Source organism: Lepeophtheirus salmonis, chromosome 7 (assembly GCF_016086655.4).
Source record: "Lepeophtheirus salmonis chromosome 7, UVic_Lsal_1.4, whole genome shotgun sequence".
Taxonomy (NCBI): Eukaryota; Metazoa; Arthropoda; class Copepoda; order Siphonostomatoida; family Caligidae; genus Lepeophtheirus; species Lepeophtheirus salmonis.
The window spans coordinates 20,690,168-20,709,530 of NC_052137.2; the positions used below are offsets into that span (position 1 = coordinate 20,690,168).

At 30.9% G+C, this 19,363-nt stretch overlaps 1 protein-coding gene and 1 long non-coding RNA gene across 4 annotated transcripts in view; both read left to right on the plus strand.

Annotated features, from left to right (window-relative positions):
- The first annotated feature begins 34 nt into the window (after positions 1-34).
- Positions 35-866, plus strand: LOC139905945 (uncharacterized). The gene is made up of 2 exons (XR_011781105.1): positions 35-298; positions 715-866. It is a non-coding gene; the product is annotated as an uncharacterized lncRNA (long non-coding RNA).
- Positions 867-3,191: 2,325 nt separating this feature from the next.
- The window catches only part of LOC121121727 (cell adhesion molecule Dscam1), a 414,757-nt gene continuing 398,585 nt past the window's right edge, over positions 3,192-19,363 (plus strand). For 2 of the 3 annotated variants that reach the window (XM_071889818.1, XM_071889821.1), the window contains exons 1-3: positions 3,196-3,589; positions 3,733-3,979; positions 4,094-5,474. The gene's annotated coding sequence lies outside the window, so the exon portion shown is untranslated. Of the gene's footprint in view, positions 3,590-3,732; positions 3,980-4,093; positions 5,475-19,363 lie in introns of all 3 variants that reach the window. The other variant, XM_071889819.1, reaches the window with a different exon arrangement.

Here is a 19,363-nt window from a genome sequence, read left to right on the forward strand (position 1 = left end):
AGTATTGTCAGATATAATGTCTAACAAAAAAATGGGAAGGTGATTATGTTCTTTGTCGATATATTCGAAATAAAAATGAAAAAACTATTGACATGACTTTGGTTCTCCAAGGTTTCTAGATATCCTTGAGAATTTGTGGAAAAGGAATTATCCTTTACTTCAAACTACCTAAATTTGAATTGCATCCCACCCCTAGGAGTATAAACAAGAAGAACGACGTTTTTCACTCTCAGGATCCATTATGAGGACAGATACATTTAGATTTCGAACTGATAAGGGGAGGAGGTATATTGAATCCGTAAGTTCATTTCCATACTGAACAAATGTACCGCACCAATCGATATGGATAAGTAACTATTTTGCAAGCTCTAAAGAGATTTTTTTTGAAATTTGATAGAATTTTTGGTCCAATAAGGACTAAAACAAGTCTTTTCATTAAATCAATAATTGTTTTCCTATTACGTCAAAATTATTTGACTTCTATATCCCTAAAAACTCAGAATATGAGTTCTTTTCAAAATGTTGTATCTCTATTTCTTTTAAATACCCGAGTTCAAATAAGATATCCAATATATTCCTATATTTATTATTATAAGACAAACGTGAACAGCTGACGTGATCAACAAACTGCTGTTTATCGAATGGATACCAAGTTATTGACGATGTTTTTCTAAAATAAAATGTTAAATATTATAGATTATTTCTTCTTAAAAGCAAAATTGTTATGGCTAGAACCGGATTCAATATTATGAAGAGCACCAAAAATAATTTTTCATCGTCGAAACCAACAAAATTATAAACACGTTATTTAAATTTATATTCATATAATATATTAAATAAACCAATTTTACTCCTTATGTAACAAATATGCTTGTATCCTGCAGTATTACTCTCCATTTCGAGAATCATCCAAAATTTGTTAAGTACACTGGAAAAGTGTCGCTTCTCCCTTATCAAGTCAATGAAGTCTCAAAGTAAATAGTGTTCCCCAAGATTCATTAAGCATTTGAGGATTAGGATACATTTATTGCATTAGGGGAAACTACAGTCTCGACGGCGATACATGAATGTAGTGGTGGTTGGTCTTTTAGATGGTCATTTTTGGTCGTACTTATCTTATTAATTTGGAGAGTAAAAAATGATTACAAGTGTTGCTGTAATAAATATAGGCAACGTTCGTGTCTCCCATCTCGAAGACGAAAGAGTCAAGTTTTTTATTGTCAATGGAGTAGGGCATTGCATTAAGGCAGCTGTAAACCTAAAACAATATTTTCATATTATGTTCCATATCACCTGTCTCATTTATAGTCGGAATAGAATAGCAACGCTCTTTCTTGATTACTTCTAAAATACAAACACTTTCATCTCTAAGGTGAATATTTTTAATAGAATTCAAGTGATATAAAACAATTGACTATTACGCCAAGCACTTCCATTCAGTCAAAGAGTATATTAATGTTATGGATGAAAACAATGATGCAATCTAAAAAGAAAAAGATTTTTTTCAACAATGATCCACTTTTATAAAAAATAATATTTATTTAACAAAATTTGAATCCAATCCAGGTAACCATTAAAGAATTAATAGAGATATTACTGATACTCCCAATTGTGACTATCTATGCCAATATATTATACTTGAACTTTTCAAAAGTAAATGTCAGGAGGGATAGAGAAAAACAAGGTATACCTCAAGTTAAGAGAATGGACACCTGAAACCATCAATCCCGATAGCGAGTTTTTTAATTACGAAAACACTCCTATCGTTAAATTTGATTCCGAAAGGGGTTTCAGTGGATATCGGACATAAATGTACAAAAAAAGTCCCGTTTGACAGAGGTTCAGGTCAAGAATATGATAATCAGATGAAACATTCAGATTTGCTATGAATATAGCTGATTGACCTTATAAGTTCTAAATGTAGTAACATCAATAAATAATTAGAAATTATTACTTTAATTTTAAATATTAGATACATATTACAGCTGTCAATGTCCATAATGACCAAACCTTCATCCATCATCGTAGACAACGGTTCCAATTGCCAAATTTAAGTACCTAAAAATGTAAGAAATTCATTACATAATAATTGAGTAAATAATAATAATAATACATGTATGACTTATTAGATCATTTAACTATCTTCATAGTAAATCTCCAACGTTGAATAATTCAATGTTCAATTTCATTATCATAAAATTCTGGACGTCAATTTTTGGTACATTTATGTCAGACATCACACTGAAAACTCTCTCAAAATGTTAACGATAGTCGAGTGGTTTTTTATTTAAAGCTCTCAAGGGAGTTAAACAAAGAAAAGCTAGTAAAAGGTTTGCAAAGATATAGGAAAAAAGAATGAAATTTTAGGACAAAAATAAATATAAATTATACTAATACATATACTAGTTTTAATTTTTTGCATATTAATAAATATTTGTCAAAACTGATCTAACGAACTTTTATCCGAAGACAATTTTAATGGTACGAGGTGGTGTTAACATCTCGCTCTAGATGATGAGCCCCGCATTCTCTGGAAGTTTTTTTTAATGCAAAACAAAATTATAATATATATGTTTTAAATATTTTTGTGGCATTAATTCAAATTTAAATGTTGAAGGTTCTCCTCTCTATATCAAAAATACACTCGGAAAAAATAGTATATAAACTGGAAAATTTGATAAAATGACAACTATATAAATTTTATGTATGATACAAAATATTCCAATTTTAAAGAAACGCGATAATTCATTTTCATGTTATATAAACAATTACTAATTGTCTATTTGGCATTAACTCCCAAAAATAAGTAATTATTATTTAATCAACATATCTTTTTTTTTTTTTTTTTTTTTTTTTGCTATTCTTCTCGATTCTTCTCCCTGTACCAGTTTATCTTTTTTTCTTATATAAAGTACAGTCTTATTAATTATTTTGAAAATTTAAACGAACTAGCGAGTATTTAGAATATAATATTTTTTTATATTGATATACGTCTATCAAACTTGCAAACATACGAGTATACAAAAAAATTCAAATCTTTTCGATTTTTACTCACGAGGATTTAGACAATCTTCACATCCCTAATTATTACTTTACATTAAATAATAAGAAAAAAGATGAACCGGTACAGAGAGAAGAATCGAGAAAGAAGATAAAAAAAAGGTTGAATTATTATTCATTATGCTTCGTATGATTATTCATTGAGTACTTTGAAGGCGTAAGGAAATAAATATAAACTATGAGTAGTTTAGAGAGAAATCGGAGATCAGCATTGAAAAAGCAGAAGTACGCATATATTTATGGTGTAAAAGTTAGGTGTCTATTGTGGTACAGATAGTTTAGCAAGGACTAAAGCACAATAAATCACTCCATGAGGACTACATAAAGCAATCCAAACCTATTCCATATAAAGTGATAAGCAATCGTTCACCTCGGCCAACTTGACAAGAATTGTTCGGTGGTTCCATTTGGCCTTCTCAACAATGAGCGACCTACCTTTTCAAATAAAAAAGATAAGTTACATCAAGATGAAGAAGGTGGAGCTTTAGATGAAGTAATTACATCAATTCTTTGTAACGAAATTGTAGTAGTAAGTAACGAGTAACTACTAAGTTTTTCCTTTCTTTTCTACTATGTACAGCCCCAACTATTATTTTTGAAATGATATCCAAGATTTTTTATTCAAATTAACAATGACAATTAAGAAGCTCATTTGCCATTTTATTTTTATAGAGAATGATGACTTACTTAGCACTAACGCTAGCAGTGAGAAAAAACAACGAAATCAATCATGTCACTAATACGGCACACTATATTTCAAAGCTACCTTCCATGTCTTATGCACATGTTTCAGGTCCAATATGGAAACTCTTGACGATTGAAAATTGGTTGTTGAATTGAATACTGTGTCGTTGCTGATAATTATCATTTTTCTATGAGTGTATAAACAACTCTTGGCTCCTATCCTGATGTTGAAGAGGTATGTTATTCTTTTGTGCAACTAATGATATGGTAAGCCATTAGTTATTTTTTAATCCAACAATTGCAAATATTTCTTATATTTTCAACCGAGTCATTTTTCTTTATATGTCAGGCATTGATTGTCGAGTCCAAATCAGATGACGGTGACAATGTAGGTGGTAGCCTCGTATCATACATTGCTGCTCTCGAACACCTTTTGCAGGACATGGATGAATCATCACACATATTGGCCAAAATTAAATCATAAGCATTACTTAACACTCTAGAGGTATTTTGTCAAATGACAGATATCGTATTTCTCCAGTTCAAAGCTTATGTCAAGTCTTACGAGAAAAAAACATTAGCCTTCATGACTCAGAAGATGCTTATAATGAAGAACTAAGACAATCTTTGTAGCTATCAGAATTACAGTCTTTGGATCCTGGTTTACGCCCACGAAAGTTAAGTGATGCACAGCACCGATATTTCGTAGCTAAAGGGCCATTTCACTCAATACTCAAGACAGTCCCCAAGAACAATTTCAAAACAAAAACATCAACAATTTTCTGTTCTACGAGTTTCCGAGGATTAGTTCTCTTTAATAGCCGGATAATAGTGAAAATGTATGGGTGAGAAATGGTGTATCCTCCTGGAGTAAGATGAAAAGTGTCGGGAAGCAAAAGAAGGGTATTGCGTACTTCTCATCCAATAGCCATAGCTAATCTGTCGCAGTTTTTAGATCCATCATGTCACGTTGATGTGCTTGTTGATAAGTCTCGTCGTGACCTACAGATTCAAGAAGTAGATCGACTTGAGGATACTAAAGTTTTTGAAATGTTGATGGATGTTGTAAAAATGTTAGCTAGACAGAACATCCCCTTTTGGTAGAGATGGCCCCAATAAATCTAATGGAAACTTCAACCAAATTGTAAATCTTTTATCTCGACATTGTCCGATGATGAAACGCTGGTTATAAAAAAAAGAAACGGCCGAGCGCATTTTGTTTCCTATGTCAAGTAAATCCCAGAACGAGTTGATAGACATATTATATTCTGAGGTACGAAGGATGATTATAAACGAGATTAATGCTGCATGAATGTTCGGAATATCTTCTGACACAACACTTTATCTATCTTCTTGTGATCGAATCACTGTTGTTGCGAGATACGTGAAAGATGACACCTTATGAACGCTTGTTGGCTCTTAAACATGTAAAGAGTAAAACTGGGAAATATACAGCCAAGGATATGTTTTCAGTATTATCGAACGACCAACTGGATACAAACAAGATATAATCATAGTCATACGATTTTGCTGCTACGATATCTGGCCAGTACAACGGAGCACAACAGAAACTGGAAAAATTGATAGGACGAAATATGCCATACATCCCGTGTCTGAGTCACCGGAGTAACACTGTAGATAAATATGATTGTAATGCAAGTGAACTAATTACTTCAATGTTTACAATATTGAGAGTCTTTATAAACATTCATCGCTGGTAGCACCAAAAGGTAAGCATTAGTAAATGATAATGACATTTAAAAAAAACCCACATATTCTATTTATATCACCGTATTTATGTATTTGCTGAATATCCTATTTTCCGAAACTTATGAATGTATTAGCAATAGAAAGATTTTGATCCATCTCATTTATTGTTCATCATTATATTCAAAATATTTTCTTTTTAAAAAGTACAATTATTTACTACATATAACTAATAACTATCTATATATTAAAACTATATCTAAAGTTTATAGGAACAAATGACTCAATTATACTGATATTGGCTGTAAAAGATATTTAAAAAATACAATAGGTGTTAGAGTCTCGAGTCGGTGACATTCAAAATACTGGAGTCTAAGTTAGAGTCGGAATCTGGCATTTGATGTACCGACTCCGCAGCCCTGTTTTAAACTATTTTTCTCGATTCTAAAGCCACCTCTGGCAGTTTCATATATTGAAAATATTGACAACCTTTTAAATTCTTTCCAGAGGAGATTAATATAGATCAAGGAAATACTTCCTTTTATAGATTCATATTCTCTTCAATCAAAATTTTACAACTTTTTTTCACATCTAGTTTTTATGAAGAAGGAAAGTGCGAGTTTGTAAGATGTGACCAACATTTCTCACGAGAGGAAATTAATATTTCCATTAATTAGATTATGTTATCATCTCGTCTTGATAATACCAGTAACAGTTGCAAAGGACGGAAGAGCATATAGAAGGTTGAAGCTTATAAAAACTAATCTAACAACTACAATAACTGATTTCAATCCCTAATGCTTTTGTCCTCCGAGAAAAATTTGACTGATAATATAGATTTATCAAGGATAACACATTCCTTGAAAACTCGTAGAATAAAGTTCCTTTAGGTTTAGTCATCAAATATTGTTTACACGTTATAAGTTGAGATATGTAAACAAAATATAATTTACAAATTATGACTACTCGGCGGATTGGGTATTACTAATTTGCAATATTCATGCATGTTTGTCCTATCCTTTTTTTTCTCTAATATGTATAATGCTGATTAATGTGTTATTTGTTTTCCAAAATTCATACTAGTCAGATTTTTTTTGAATTACCCCCCCCCCTCTACTAAAATTTCCTCGTAATGGCCCTGAGATAATGCAAGTTTACTTATATTGTACCCGGGTACTTTAGATCCGGGTCCAAGGTCCGTTCTATCTTTAGTTGTTGTAGAAAAAAAAATCTGAATCTAGTTACGTACTTTTTTTTTTTAAATAGTATATATTCCTTTTCATTTTTCCCAAGAAGAATAAAAAGTATTTCTTTAAAAAATAAATGGTTTATTTTTAAACGAGTGAATATTTAAGTTTAAAAATGCATGATATAACTTTTATGGAGACCTATCCGAAATGGATTGTATTGGTCAAAATCCTAATTTGGGTAGGGACATAAATAATTATTGATGCTGATGTCGGTTTTAGCGTAAGTTGGGCCTGAGAAAAAAATAAATATAAGGGGGGGGGGTGTAAAGTCTTATTGAAATCACTTTGAATTTTTTTATCTCAATTTACATAAAAATGACATGGAAATATATATATATATAAACCCTGACATTTTTTATCCTACGCAAGGCTTTATGGAATTTTAGGAACCAGTATAGCTAGGAGCCTGTTTCGTATGTTAAAAAAAAGAAAATCAACAGGGTAACAATAAAAATTGGAAGAATATTTTAGAGTAGAGCAGCTTAGCTCTCATGATGCTTCATTAGATCAGCTACAAGTAACTGTGATACAAAGAAGGAAATAAACAAGGTCATAGGCAAGAATTACTCCGTTGTCGATCTTCAATTTTACTCTCATTCCAACTTGAACTTACAATTATAATTCAACTACTGTTAAAGTTATTCTCCGTCTTTTATCAGTACATATATATGTTAAATCAGATTTAGTATATAATTAAATGTAGTCGAAAAGGAAGTTTACTTCTCAAGAGTTAAATAATAACGGCAACAGCTTAGAAAAATAAAATTCACAATTCAGTTTGCCAACTCCAATATGTATAACGGAAGAGCTAAAAAATACACCCGATGTTATTATCAAGTATAGCAGCATCGATTATGTTTACCTAAGGTCGGCTTGTTCTGACGAGCACAAATTAAATATTATTTCTAATTTTTGCTCCGAACTTGTTTATGCTCCACTACAATTAAAAAAATCCGACTCAAAGCTGCACTAATAAATATTAAAATAGTTTTCTGAAATTTTTTATACTATGTCCTCCTCCAGACAGGGGATGAAGTTCAAATTTTTCGACTTTTTTCCTCATGCTAATATGATTATACATATGTATATATATATTAATATCTGTTTATATTTTAACAATGAAATCATATTTTTATTGGCATATTGAACAAAAGCTCCTTTAATTTTCCCTTGTTGTAATTCCTAAGAGTGTTTTTAGATTATATATTTATCATACTTAAAATTATGCGCAAATGTTAATTTTACATGTATTAAATATACATACGTAGGCTTTTTCCTCATATTTTTTTAATGGTTTCAAAAATGTATCTTCTGCCTTTATGCTTTCTCACACTTTATAAATCGAATTTGAGTAAATTTGTTTAGGGATTTCAATGGCTTGTTAAGATTTTTTTTTTTGAATAACAGATTCCAATCTCTTACTTTACTTGTTTGTTACAAAATGAAGCAAATAAAAACAATTATTTTTAAAAACAGAACAGAAAATAATATACTCTTGTTTTTGCATTTATCCATATTTATATCTTTTTATCCATTAATAAACATAAATGAATAAAATATTTCTCATGCAAAATTGTTTATGAATAGAAATCTTACAGTATATACAAATACTTTGCATAAATATGTAAATTGGTATCTAGTAGTATGTATATTGAGAAAAATCAACAAAGTATTTCAGACTGAATTGGGCATAATGCATATATATGTTGGAGTTTAAGTTTTACTTTAGGATTTTAAAATATCAATAGCAAGGCTACCTTTTTTGAATCTTGCATCCTTTCCTCCGAATAAAAGCATAAAAAATTACCAAAATCTGTTGTTAGCTAGCCAATTCCTCTCAACTATGGAGTTTCATAATTCAATAATTGTTGAAAAGTGTTCACAGCTTAATAAGAGCTTTTCGAATTCAACCAATCAACCCTCAAAACAGTGTTTAGAAGAAAAGAAACAGAAAAGTCGATAGATATCAACACATTTTGGTGTTGGTATAGTATTGCCGTGGTGTACGTCATCCTATTATTCGTTTCTTTAGAAAATCTATTTACATATTGTAAAATAACATAATAAGATAAGCTTGGTAAGCGAACCAGCCACCAACGCATTGTTTCTTTTAAACAAAGGCTCTCCTATAAGTTTACAGGCAAGCAGTGATGTTAGGAGGCTATTCCTGGCCAAAACGATGCTTTTGACCACTAATTGAAATATAAATACATGGTATGGTACATTAACTGATGAGTCGAACACTGCCATAGATTTAATTCATCAAAACGTAGTATAGAAATATTTCTTCAGATCTGCCTAGAAAGTCTGATTCTACGTAATGTTATTTTGTCTGTTCATGCCCCTCTAAAATATCCAGGTTCGGTATTTGTGAAGGGTAAGTTTTGTTTTCCACTGCTAAGAACCACCGTGATCCTACACCTTGGAATTTGAAAATGTTGTATTCGGAGGATTTTTAGAATAATGTTACTGAGATATGTGAAAATTTTATAACATTTTTAGACCTCTCAAAATCTTGGTATAAAAAATAGAGATTCTTTCTTTATATTTATGACGACAAAAATATTTGTTGCACAATTTCAAATCTCGGCTGGCCCAATTGGTTATATAATGCTCCATGTAAGTACTATCGAATACACGCTTTCGTGGATTGTCCCAATGTTCGAATTCTAAAACATTATATTACCTTAAACATAAAAGGACTGGATTACTCAGAATTAAAATTCACAAAAGCCCCAAAGGAAAGACGAAGGCGTTGGAATTAGCGTTGTTGAATTCCAAAGTTTTTATTCCCAACTGCTAAGGAGATGAGAGTTATCCTCTCAGCCATTGCAAGATATGCTGCCTTCTCTGTGTTGATTCTGCACACCTCTGGATCCGTATGAAAATGTGGTAGTGATGTTATTAGGTATTATCCCACAATGTTTGCAGAATATTTGGAATCTATAAAGTCTTACAAAGTTTTTAAAAGGAAAAAATGTCTCCATGGAGACTGTTTGTAATTTTAATGGTAATTTGATTCTTATATTTTATTCTTATTTGCTCTTGTTTCGATTCTTGTTAAATGCTTTCTATGTGTCTTCCGAATTATGTTTCCGGATTTTATTTAGTTTTTCTTTACTTTGTAATATGTGTATAATGATTTGGTAGCTATAACAAAGGGATAATTTAAAAAAAAAAAAATTGTTAATTGATGTTATTTTTTACGTGATCATTCTTCCTTAATTGATTTTTATGTCATTTTTGGCATATAAAATGAAAATTTCAATAATATATATATATATATATTAGAACTGGGACGTTACCCTAAGCCCACGGTTCATGTACGAACCGCGATACACCCTTCATGGTACGCGGTTTGGTACCCTATAATAGAAAAATAATTTTTTTTTGCTTGATACAAATGTACCTGTAGTTGTGAGGTATCTTAAAGGTAACTTGGAAACATTAGGAAATTAATTTAAATTTTCCCTCCACTATACTACTGGGTGGGTTTTCGTCAACTGGGATGTATTTTATCATTTTGTTTGTTTTGAAAATAATAAACGTTGAACAATTAATTACACCTAGCGGCTTTAAATGAAGTTCTAGAGGTTTTTTTTAATGGGAACTTGTTTATTTCTCACAAGAGAACATTATTTATTAATTTGGCCTCAATCACACGGGTAACCTGACCCTGGAACGCTTTGTACACCTTGACAACGAAGTGTCTCGATATTGATCGCCACTCTTTCTCAATTGATTGCTTAGGGACTCAATACTTGCGGTGGCCAGAAGTCCTTCGCCCAGAACTTCATTTTTTTTCCATCCCATCCTGTACGATTTATGTCTTATATGAAGGAGCCCTGTCCTGTTGAAAGTAATAATCTGCTTTCTTTGATTGTTTTGTGATCTTGCAAATCTAGGGAAGTACTTTTATTTGCAAAATCATCAAGTAATCCTTGCTAGGTCAAATCTGTATCTAACGGGAAACCAAAATGGCTTCATTTTGTAACCTTCAGATGAAACAATGCCGAGCATCATTACTGAGGCGGGATGTTTGGTGGTGGACACTTCATGGAGGTTACAATTGATTTATCAAAAACATACGACCTGATCATTTTGCCTCTTGTACACGGGACCCACTGTAAATGTATTTTCGTCTGAGAAGAATCAAAACTCAGGTCATTGTAAATCTTTTTGCACAGATCAAATCGTAATTATTGTTGGAATTGAGTGAACAAGGGTCGTTCAATATGTCAGAGAGACTTGTCAACAGGTTTTTATGGCATTAAACACCGTGGATCGGTAACAGCTTATCACCAAGTCTGTCATCGTTATCTTCGGATTTTTCAATAAAGCTTTCTTTGCCGTTTAAGGCGTTAATTTGATCCGCCTTTGGCTTCCATGGTAATCACTGATGTCTTTACCATTGTAGATCTTGACCCTCTAGACTGTGGTTTTGTAGTCGTTAAGGCTCTTTACAATTTAAGAATTACTAAATCTTGCGCGGACTAAACGACTCACTTCTTGCCTTTTTTGCTCCATTTTGTTATTATTTATCCTAGGAAGTAATAAATATAGTGTTTAAAAGGTAAATAATGAGTTGTCCTTTTTTATTGAAGCAACTTTTCCATAAAATTAACCAAAACCTCTCAAAACGTAATTAAAGTCATGATTCAAAACTTTTTGACGGCTCCGTATTAATTATTTACATAATTTAAATGTTATTCTTTTAAAACTGCAGAATTTCATATAAATAATTGTGCTTAACGATACTTTATTTTTAAATGTACAACCAGGTTTATAGCTACTGAGGGTTTACTCTATATTTGTCAAGCAAAATTTTGTCTGGCTGCCTGTATGTATGTAAACCCGTACATATATTTTTAAAAAGAATTACAAATTTAGTTTTTTTAATTATAATCTCGCAGGTGTTTTGCATGTGGGCTCAAGTTTACACTCCAAATTAAATAAGAGAACTATATATCTATAGAGTTGCTTAATAACAGTATGTAAAAATGAATGAAATCTTTCAGGCGTTTAGGTCAACTCATATTAAAAAAAACTCTATATAATGAAATATGGATATGATTCTAAATTCTGATTTTGTGGACTTAGAACGTACATTCATGTAATTTTTTACATAAATTTTTCTACATATTTATCTTGACATTATGGACAAAAAAATATATATATTTACCTAAAAACTTTCTAAAAAAAAGAAAATTTATTAAAAAAAATAAAAATGCCAAATTTCATTTAATAAACTTGGCTGTTTTTCATCAAAATATTGCATAATTTATAATTCTGACTAATATTGGTATGAAAAATAATATTGTATTGAATAATGCTTGTATTTTAAACCAAAGTTATCAAAAAGTAAATTTTTAGGTAATACTTTCACGTATGTTTATTCCTTTATTAGTTTTTGATTCTCATGATATTTTTTATTGATAGTTTATAGATTTCTGAGAAAAATATGTGGTTTTTTTGTAATTATTTATATTAAGGAAAACCCACTTACAAAAAACGTTAAATTACATTTTTTTTTACTACAACATCATGAATAATGTACAAAAACGTACCTTTAAAAAAATCTAATTTGGAAGCTATATTTCAATTACCCGTTTGAAATGTAACAAATATCCATGCATTACCCGTAATTATTTGGCATTTAACATCGAAAATTATTCCCCAACCATGCCTGGGTGTTACTCTCTGTACTTTAGTTTGTTACTAAGCCTCATCTAAAATCACATACACTTTTTTAAAATTATATATATATATATTTTATATGATTTGAATTAAACGTCTGCGAGATTGAATTCATTTTATACAGTGACCTCTGCATATTATAATGTATTGGTATATCATATACCTACATCATAACATGGCACCCTGCAACTGTTTTTTTCATATATTCAAACATTCATTCATACAAACGGATTCACTTTACATTATTAATATAGATCAACAAAATAGTCATACATGACTAAATGAGTGGATTGTGGGTGATGATTAAAATAACGTCAAAAAATATATTTTAAAGAAAAACTTAAGATGTTTTAAGTATTATTTTAATTTTTTGATAAAACAAGAAAAAATTTATTATTGACGCTTATAATTTTTTTTCAGAACTTATTAAAAAGAGCTCATACAAGAAAAAGTTATAAAAATCAATGACTTACTGAAAAAAAAAAAAATGACTTTTTTTGTGAACTTTAAGTCCTGGTTTTGAAAATAAGTGAAATGACTCACTTTTAAAGCACCATAATATACATTTATATTAAACAAATATTATTTCTAATATCTTATAGTTTTATATTGAAAAAACAAAAAAAAACATTCCCAGTTATTAATTTAAAGTCGTTAAAATATTTTTTTTAAAAGTACTAATGTACATACATATTTTACACATTTTTATTTAATGTAAGTAAAAGGTAGAAAATGGGAGGGAAAAAAAGTCTAAATACAAGGGGTATTGAATGTGCACAATAAAATATATTAACTTAATTTTTTATCGCTAAAAGTCAGAATGGTTCATTTATATGTTCAAAAAATGATGTATATATATGTAAGAGATTTTTTTTTTGCATATGCCCAGGCTTGAACCACTGTCCCAATCCATCATTTTACTCGAAACCTTTATGATTAGAGACATTTTATGAAGTTGAAATTAAAATAACGTGATGTTACTATGATTTTATTAAGTTTTATTTTCTTTAATATAATTCTTCCATATCATAATAAGGATCTGAATAGTCATTGTAGCCTAAATATTTGATTTAAATAAAATTTCATAAAAGCAAACCGATTTTTGTTGACGTTTTTAATGGTGATCATTTTCGTATTTTGTTAAATAGCAATAGTAAATGTGTTTTTAGAACATACTAAGAATGGTAATAAGTTAAATTCGAATTTACATTACCCTGATTCTGATTAACGTTACACATGATATTATATTTATTATTGTATTATAAGTAGTGTTGACATTTTTGTAATTTAAAAAGAAAAAAGAAAAAAAAAAAGCCTAAGGAGAAGGCAGGATTGAGACGTATGGTACTACTGAATTGAGAACCTTATTAATATCAACTGTCTGTTAATTTGTTACTTTTGAGGTAGAAAATGAATTATTGCTATAAAGAAGAGAACCATCTTTATTTAAAATACAATTAGAAATTACATATATTCAAATTCAAATATACTTACTTATTTAATTGTGCATTCTTAAAATAGCACGATGACCTATTAAATAATGAACTAGAAAGAAGATGGAGCAAACGCAGCAACCTTCTTTCCTTTTAAGATGTCTAAACTGATATTTTTCTTAAAAAGATTTCTATTCTTATTATAAGATTGAGTACAGTCCATTTAAAAAGTATTTTTATTAGGGTAATCGACTTGGTTAGTTGAATCTTTCCTTTTTATCAACTTTGGAAAGATAAAGGGGGAGTTAGTTAAAACTGAGATTTTTAATATCTATAAAGTTGTGTATCCTTTAAAATCTCATAAGAGAAATATGCACACTCTTAATTTAAAAACCACCTACATAGATAAATGATTATGATAAATATACGATTATATGCAGAAATAATAGGCTAAGGAAAAAGTAATTTTGTATTTTTTGTTTATTTCAATGCTTTATAAGAAGTGTTACAACTATCCGTTTAAAAAAAAGTATGCTTTGTTCAGTTCAATAACTTGTTGCCAACAAGAATCCAACTTCATACTGCTCTTTTCGTAGAAGCCCTTGTCTCTATTAGGAGAACACTCTGACAAACAATTTTCACAGGTTTCTATTGAGACTAAATTTATACCCCAAGGGCGTTGGTCATAGACTGGAATATGTGGTAGTCACTTAGGTGCCAGGTCTGGACTGTGGGGTGGATGTATAAGAACTTCCTATCCGAGCTCTCGGAGCTTCTGGCACGTCATGAACTATGTGTGCGGCCTGGTGTTGTCTTGATGATGTCTCCTATTCACCAATACTGGCCGCTTCTGCTCGATCGGCAGTTTCAAATGGTCAAGTTGTTTACAGTAGAGGACATAACTTTTTTTAGCTCGAATCACTGTTGTGCAACACGAACCGAACTAGTATCGGCCCCGTATACATTGGAATTTTTTGGTTGCATCGACGTGTTTTCCTCTTTCAAGTAGTAAAAATGTAAAATATAGCGAATTTCTGTCTTTGAGACCTCCATACACGACGCACGATAATCCCCGAAATAACTGACAATGTTCAATACTGTATAATAAGTGGTTGTTGTAGTATGTACTCGCACCATTACAACGCTTTATCGTATGTCCAATGTGACTTGTAATGAACAAGATCTACTTAGTTTAAAAAAAAAAGAAGGGTGGTAAATATGAAATCCCTTTTTTCCCAGCCTTATATATCTTATATCTTAATACTATTTGCTTCAATATAATTATACATCGATATCGAAAGGGTCAATCCTTAATAACATTTTTGAAGCATTTTCCACTCAATTATAATAAATGAGTGATGACCAGTTATAATATTAAAATTATTCTCTGGTATGCTAAAAAAATAATAGGAAATTTAACGTAGTCAATCAGACGATTAAAAGAATGTTTAATGTTATTAAATTTGCTGCGAATAGATATGATATGAAAGAAATAATAAACACAAATTCCAATCAATATCTAGCATTGATATATGCAAGAATGACTCGTATGTCGATCCTCAATCAACTCCAACAAGGACTTACACTTCGAACTCCATAACAAAGCATCAGTGTACTCTTCGTCCTTATGGAATAGTGTGACCCCCTTCAACTTGGAAACATTCCCTCACTGTCCCTATCGACAACTCCAAAGACTCAATGACCAATGCCATTTAATTGTGTCCAAAGACTAATAAGAAAGACCTATAGGATCCCTCAATTTGTATTCTGTTTCCCATTGGGCTAGATATACCTTTATATATGTATTTATATTACATCTCATTCCCTTGGATCCTCTAAAGCAGGAGTCACGGGCAAGATCAAGTCCGTGACGTCAGTTTCTTCCGGCCCGCTGAATGTATTTGAATTTGCTAGATAACATATATGAAGCACGAAACTTTGTGATAAAATTTAAATTTGAATATTATACTAAAATAAAATACTAAAAGTTCTTGAGTGCTATGTAGCTTAAATTTACTATTGTTGTAGTGTATTTCATGCGTATAATTTTATAAATAACTATAGAGTAGCTTTGTCCTATTCCATGCATTTCAAGAAATATATATTCAGTGTACATGTAGCACCTTCCGTTCCTTTTCTCTCATTTTCATATCCCGTTTTCTTCATCCTTCATTATGGTGACTTAAAAAGAGAAGTGGACGAGGAGTGTCCCGTTTTCAATGAAGAATGGGAATTTCTTTGTGGAAACAAAGGACCAGTAAGTTGGTTGCGTAATATACAACGAAACTGTTAAAGCATTGAAAGAGTACAATCTTCGCTTTGAAACAAAACATCCATCAACAAAGTTATGCTCTGAGAAATAAGAGTGAACGAAATGTGGTTTAGAAACTCAAAGAAACTTCTTACCGAAAAGTTTGCTTAAAGTGAATTTGTTACTCTTACAAGTTACAAAATAGTGTATAAGATAACAAGAACAAGGAAAACCGTTTACTGATGGTAACTTCATTGAAGAGTGTATGATGGAACCAGAAAATGATTTTTGTCCTGAGAAAGTCAATTTGTTAGGAAGTGTCATCCTTTTGGCAAGTTCAGTTGTGCAGAGAAGTAAAGAACTTGGAGAAAACATTGTGCGTACATATGCAAAAAGTCTAAGAACTTTTTGTGGTATTATCTGGCCCTGGATGAGTAGTCTACTGATCGTTCGAGTACTTCACAACTCGTGTTCATTCGTGGTGTTAATTTGAAAATTCCAGATAGCTCAAGAGTTGACACCCGTTTGCAGCATGAATGGTACAATTACTGCAAAATACATATTCATTGAAATGCAGAAAAATTTGCAAGACTTCAGTAGAATCAGCTTCGAGGTGTTACAGTTGATGGAGGGGGGGGGGGGCATGAATGGTGTGAGGAAGGGTCTGGTGGAGCATATCCAAGATCAGGTGGAATATTAGCAAGTTTAGTGGTCTCTGGTCATACACTGTATCATACATCAGCAAGCACTCCATGGAGACACTAAGATACATCTTATGTACTGAAATCACTCGGTGTCTGTTGTTAATTCATTCAGGGGCATGCACTCGAATCACTGTTAGTTCCAAACTTTTCTTGAATGAATTGTTTTTGATTTCTTTTACTAGTCTTATCAGTCAGCAGTAAGATGGTTTGGCTGCACCAAACTCTTGTTTCGTTTTTACAATGTCAGAACGAAATAAATATTTTTTCATTGAAAATGATGAGAGCTGATCCACAGCTGTCAGATCCTACCTGGCTGTCAAAGTTGTCATTTTTGGGCAACCTTTCATCCCACAGGAATAAATTGAACTTGAAACTTTAGGCAAATAATAAGGTCATCAGTATCTCCATATAATTATCAGGGGATTTCGGAGAAAGCCATAATTGTCTGAAGCATAACTGGAAAGAAAAAACTTTTCTAATTTTCACTGTGTTAAAGAGTTTTGCGCTGCAGTTGCCGAAAATATCAGCTTCAATTTTCTAAACAAGATTCTTTGTGACTTGAAGAAATATTTTTTGAAGATATTTCGATTTCAACGTTTTTTTTTTAATTTTGCAGCTTGCCTGATAACGACTTTCCCAAACTGAAGAAATGGGAACAAGTTTTGTCTGTGAGCTAACACTTTCTAGACATAATTGTGCGGAGTCAGTACATCGAACGCGATTGACCGATGAACATTTTAAATCTATTCTCTAGATTGGATGCAACAATTCCAAATTGACCATAGATGATATCTTTATAGCCAAGCGTTATTTTCACAAATTTCAATAAAATTTTCCTAAAAAACATGTTGGTTGTTTTTGTTCATTCCATACTGTTCACCCATGATAACATGGTATATTAGCAGGGCTGCAGTATTTTTTTTTGCCGACCCTTGCTCTAATGTATACCTGAAGGCAGAAAATAAAGATGTGATCTCCTGCAGGTTCATTCCTCAGTCCACAGATCGATTCCAAGTCCCTTTGAAGAAAAAAAAAAATCAATCAAAAAATTTTATTCGGAAATTCAATAGTCTATATCTATTTTAAATAAATACTAGAGTAGGTTTTGCATTTCCATATAAACCTTCAAGAAATTTTAAAGGGAAATATATCTAATTTTGGTTTTAAAACTTATATATGTCTCTTTGATTTTATCCTCTGGATATTGTCAGACAATATCATTCAAGTATTTCAATTTGTATGCTAATAAATAACAACATGAATGAATCATAAAATTTGAACAAAATATCTTTTATTTTTAAAAGGCATGTAGATGATCTATAATCTTATCTAAATGTCATAAATACAAATAATATAATACCTTTTTACAAATTTAGTATAATTAATTAATATCAAAAACTTACCATATTTTATCTTCCATCTATATTCTAAGAATATTGAAGCTAGCATTTTAAAATAATATTGCAATAAAAGGAAGTTTCCTGGCACTTTGGGACTAAAAATAGGTGTTAGGGTGATTGATCTGCCCAACTTCTTTGGATCTTGTCGGCCATTTGGATAGTCTTGAGGTTTAACATACTGAGGCTAAATCCGGAATTTCATAAAAATTGGCAAATATCGTGTGTTTGCACATTCATATTTTCGATCTATGTTGTTATACAAAATCTTTTGTTTTAAGTTTTCTCTATGTCAAATTTTGTTAACAATAGCAAAATATTATTAGTATAGGTAGGTTATCTACTAATTTTTTAGTACAAAATGGAAATATAAAATGCTGAGCCACAATAAGAGTGAAGAGCAAGAGCATTTTATGAGATCAAAATTACCAAGTTAAAAAGAAGTTCCATTAAGTTATTTAACAAACGTTAAAATCATTAAAGTTGAAAATTTCCCTTCAGTGAACGAAAAAGTGACATAAAGCAGTTCAAAGTTTTACGAATAAAATTCAACTTTTTTTTTATTAAAATACTATCTTTCACTAAAAGAAGCATTACAAGAAATACAAATGACAATAACTACAAAATTGCCTTAAAATTCCTATTGTTAGAAGATTCGGTCATTAGAAAGGTTTTGCGTCTCCATGAAACCCTTAAAGAAACCTTGCCATTCTTCCCTAGCAATACCAAGAAAATTATACTGAATAGTCGGAGGAAGAAAATAATATTATTCAAGATATGAAGACAGAAATAACATTTACCATTGGACCAAAAGCCAAACTTTCTGAAGCTATCTTCAGATGCCTAGAATAAAACGAAGAAGAAAAAAAAAAAGATAGTTACACTCTGCAAGCAAGTTTTGAGTTAAACTTTTTAAAAGGGGACAAACAAGAGTTAATTCACTTCACATGCATTTATCTTGTTGAAGAAGCTCTGAAATTTAAAAAATAATCTAAAGCCATGGAGCTCTTCTCAATACTCGGTGGATAGCTAAAAGGTTATACTCGATTAAAAAGATATTCCTACCAGATAAAATTTATTCATTATCCCAAGAAACTGGGGACAAATTAAATCAATTTGTATATTTCTTTATATATCTGAATATTCCTTTGTGGATAACTGAACAATCTTCAACTTTTGC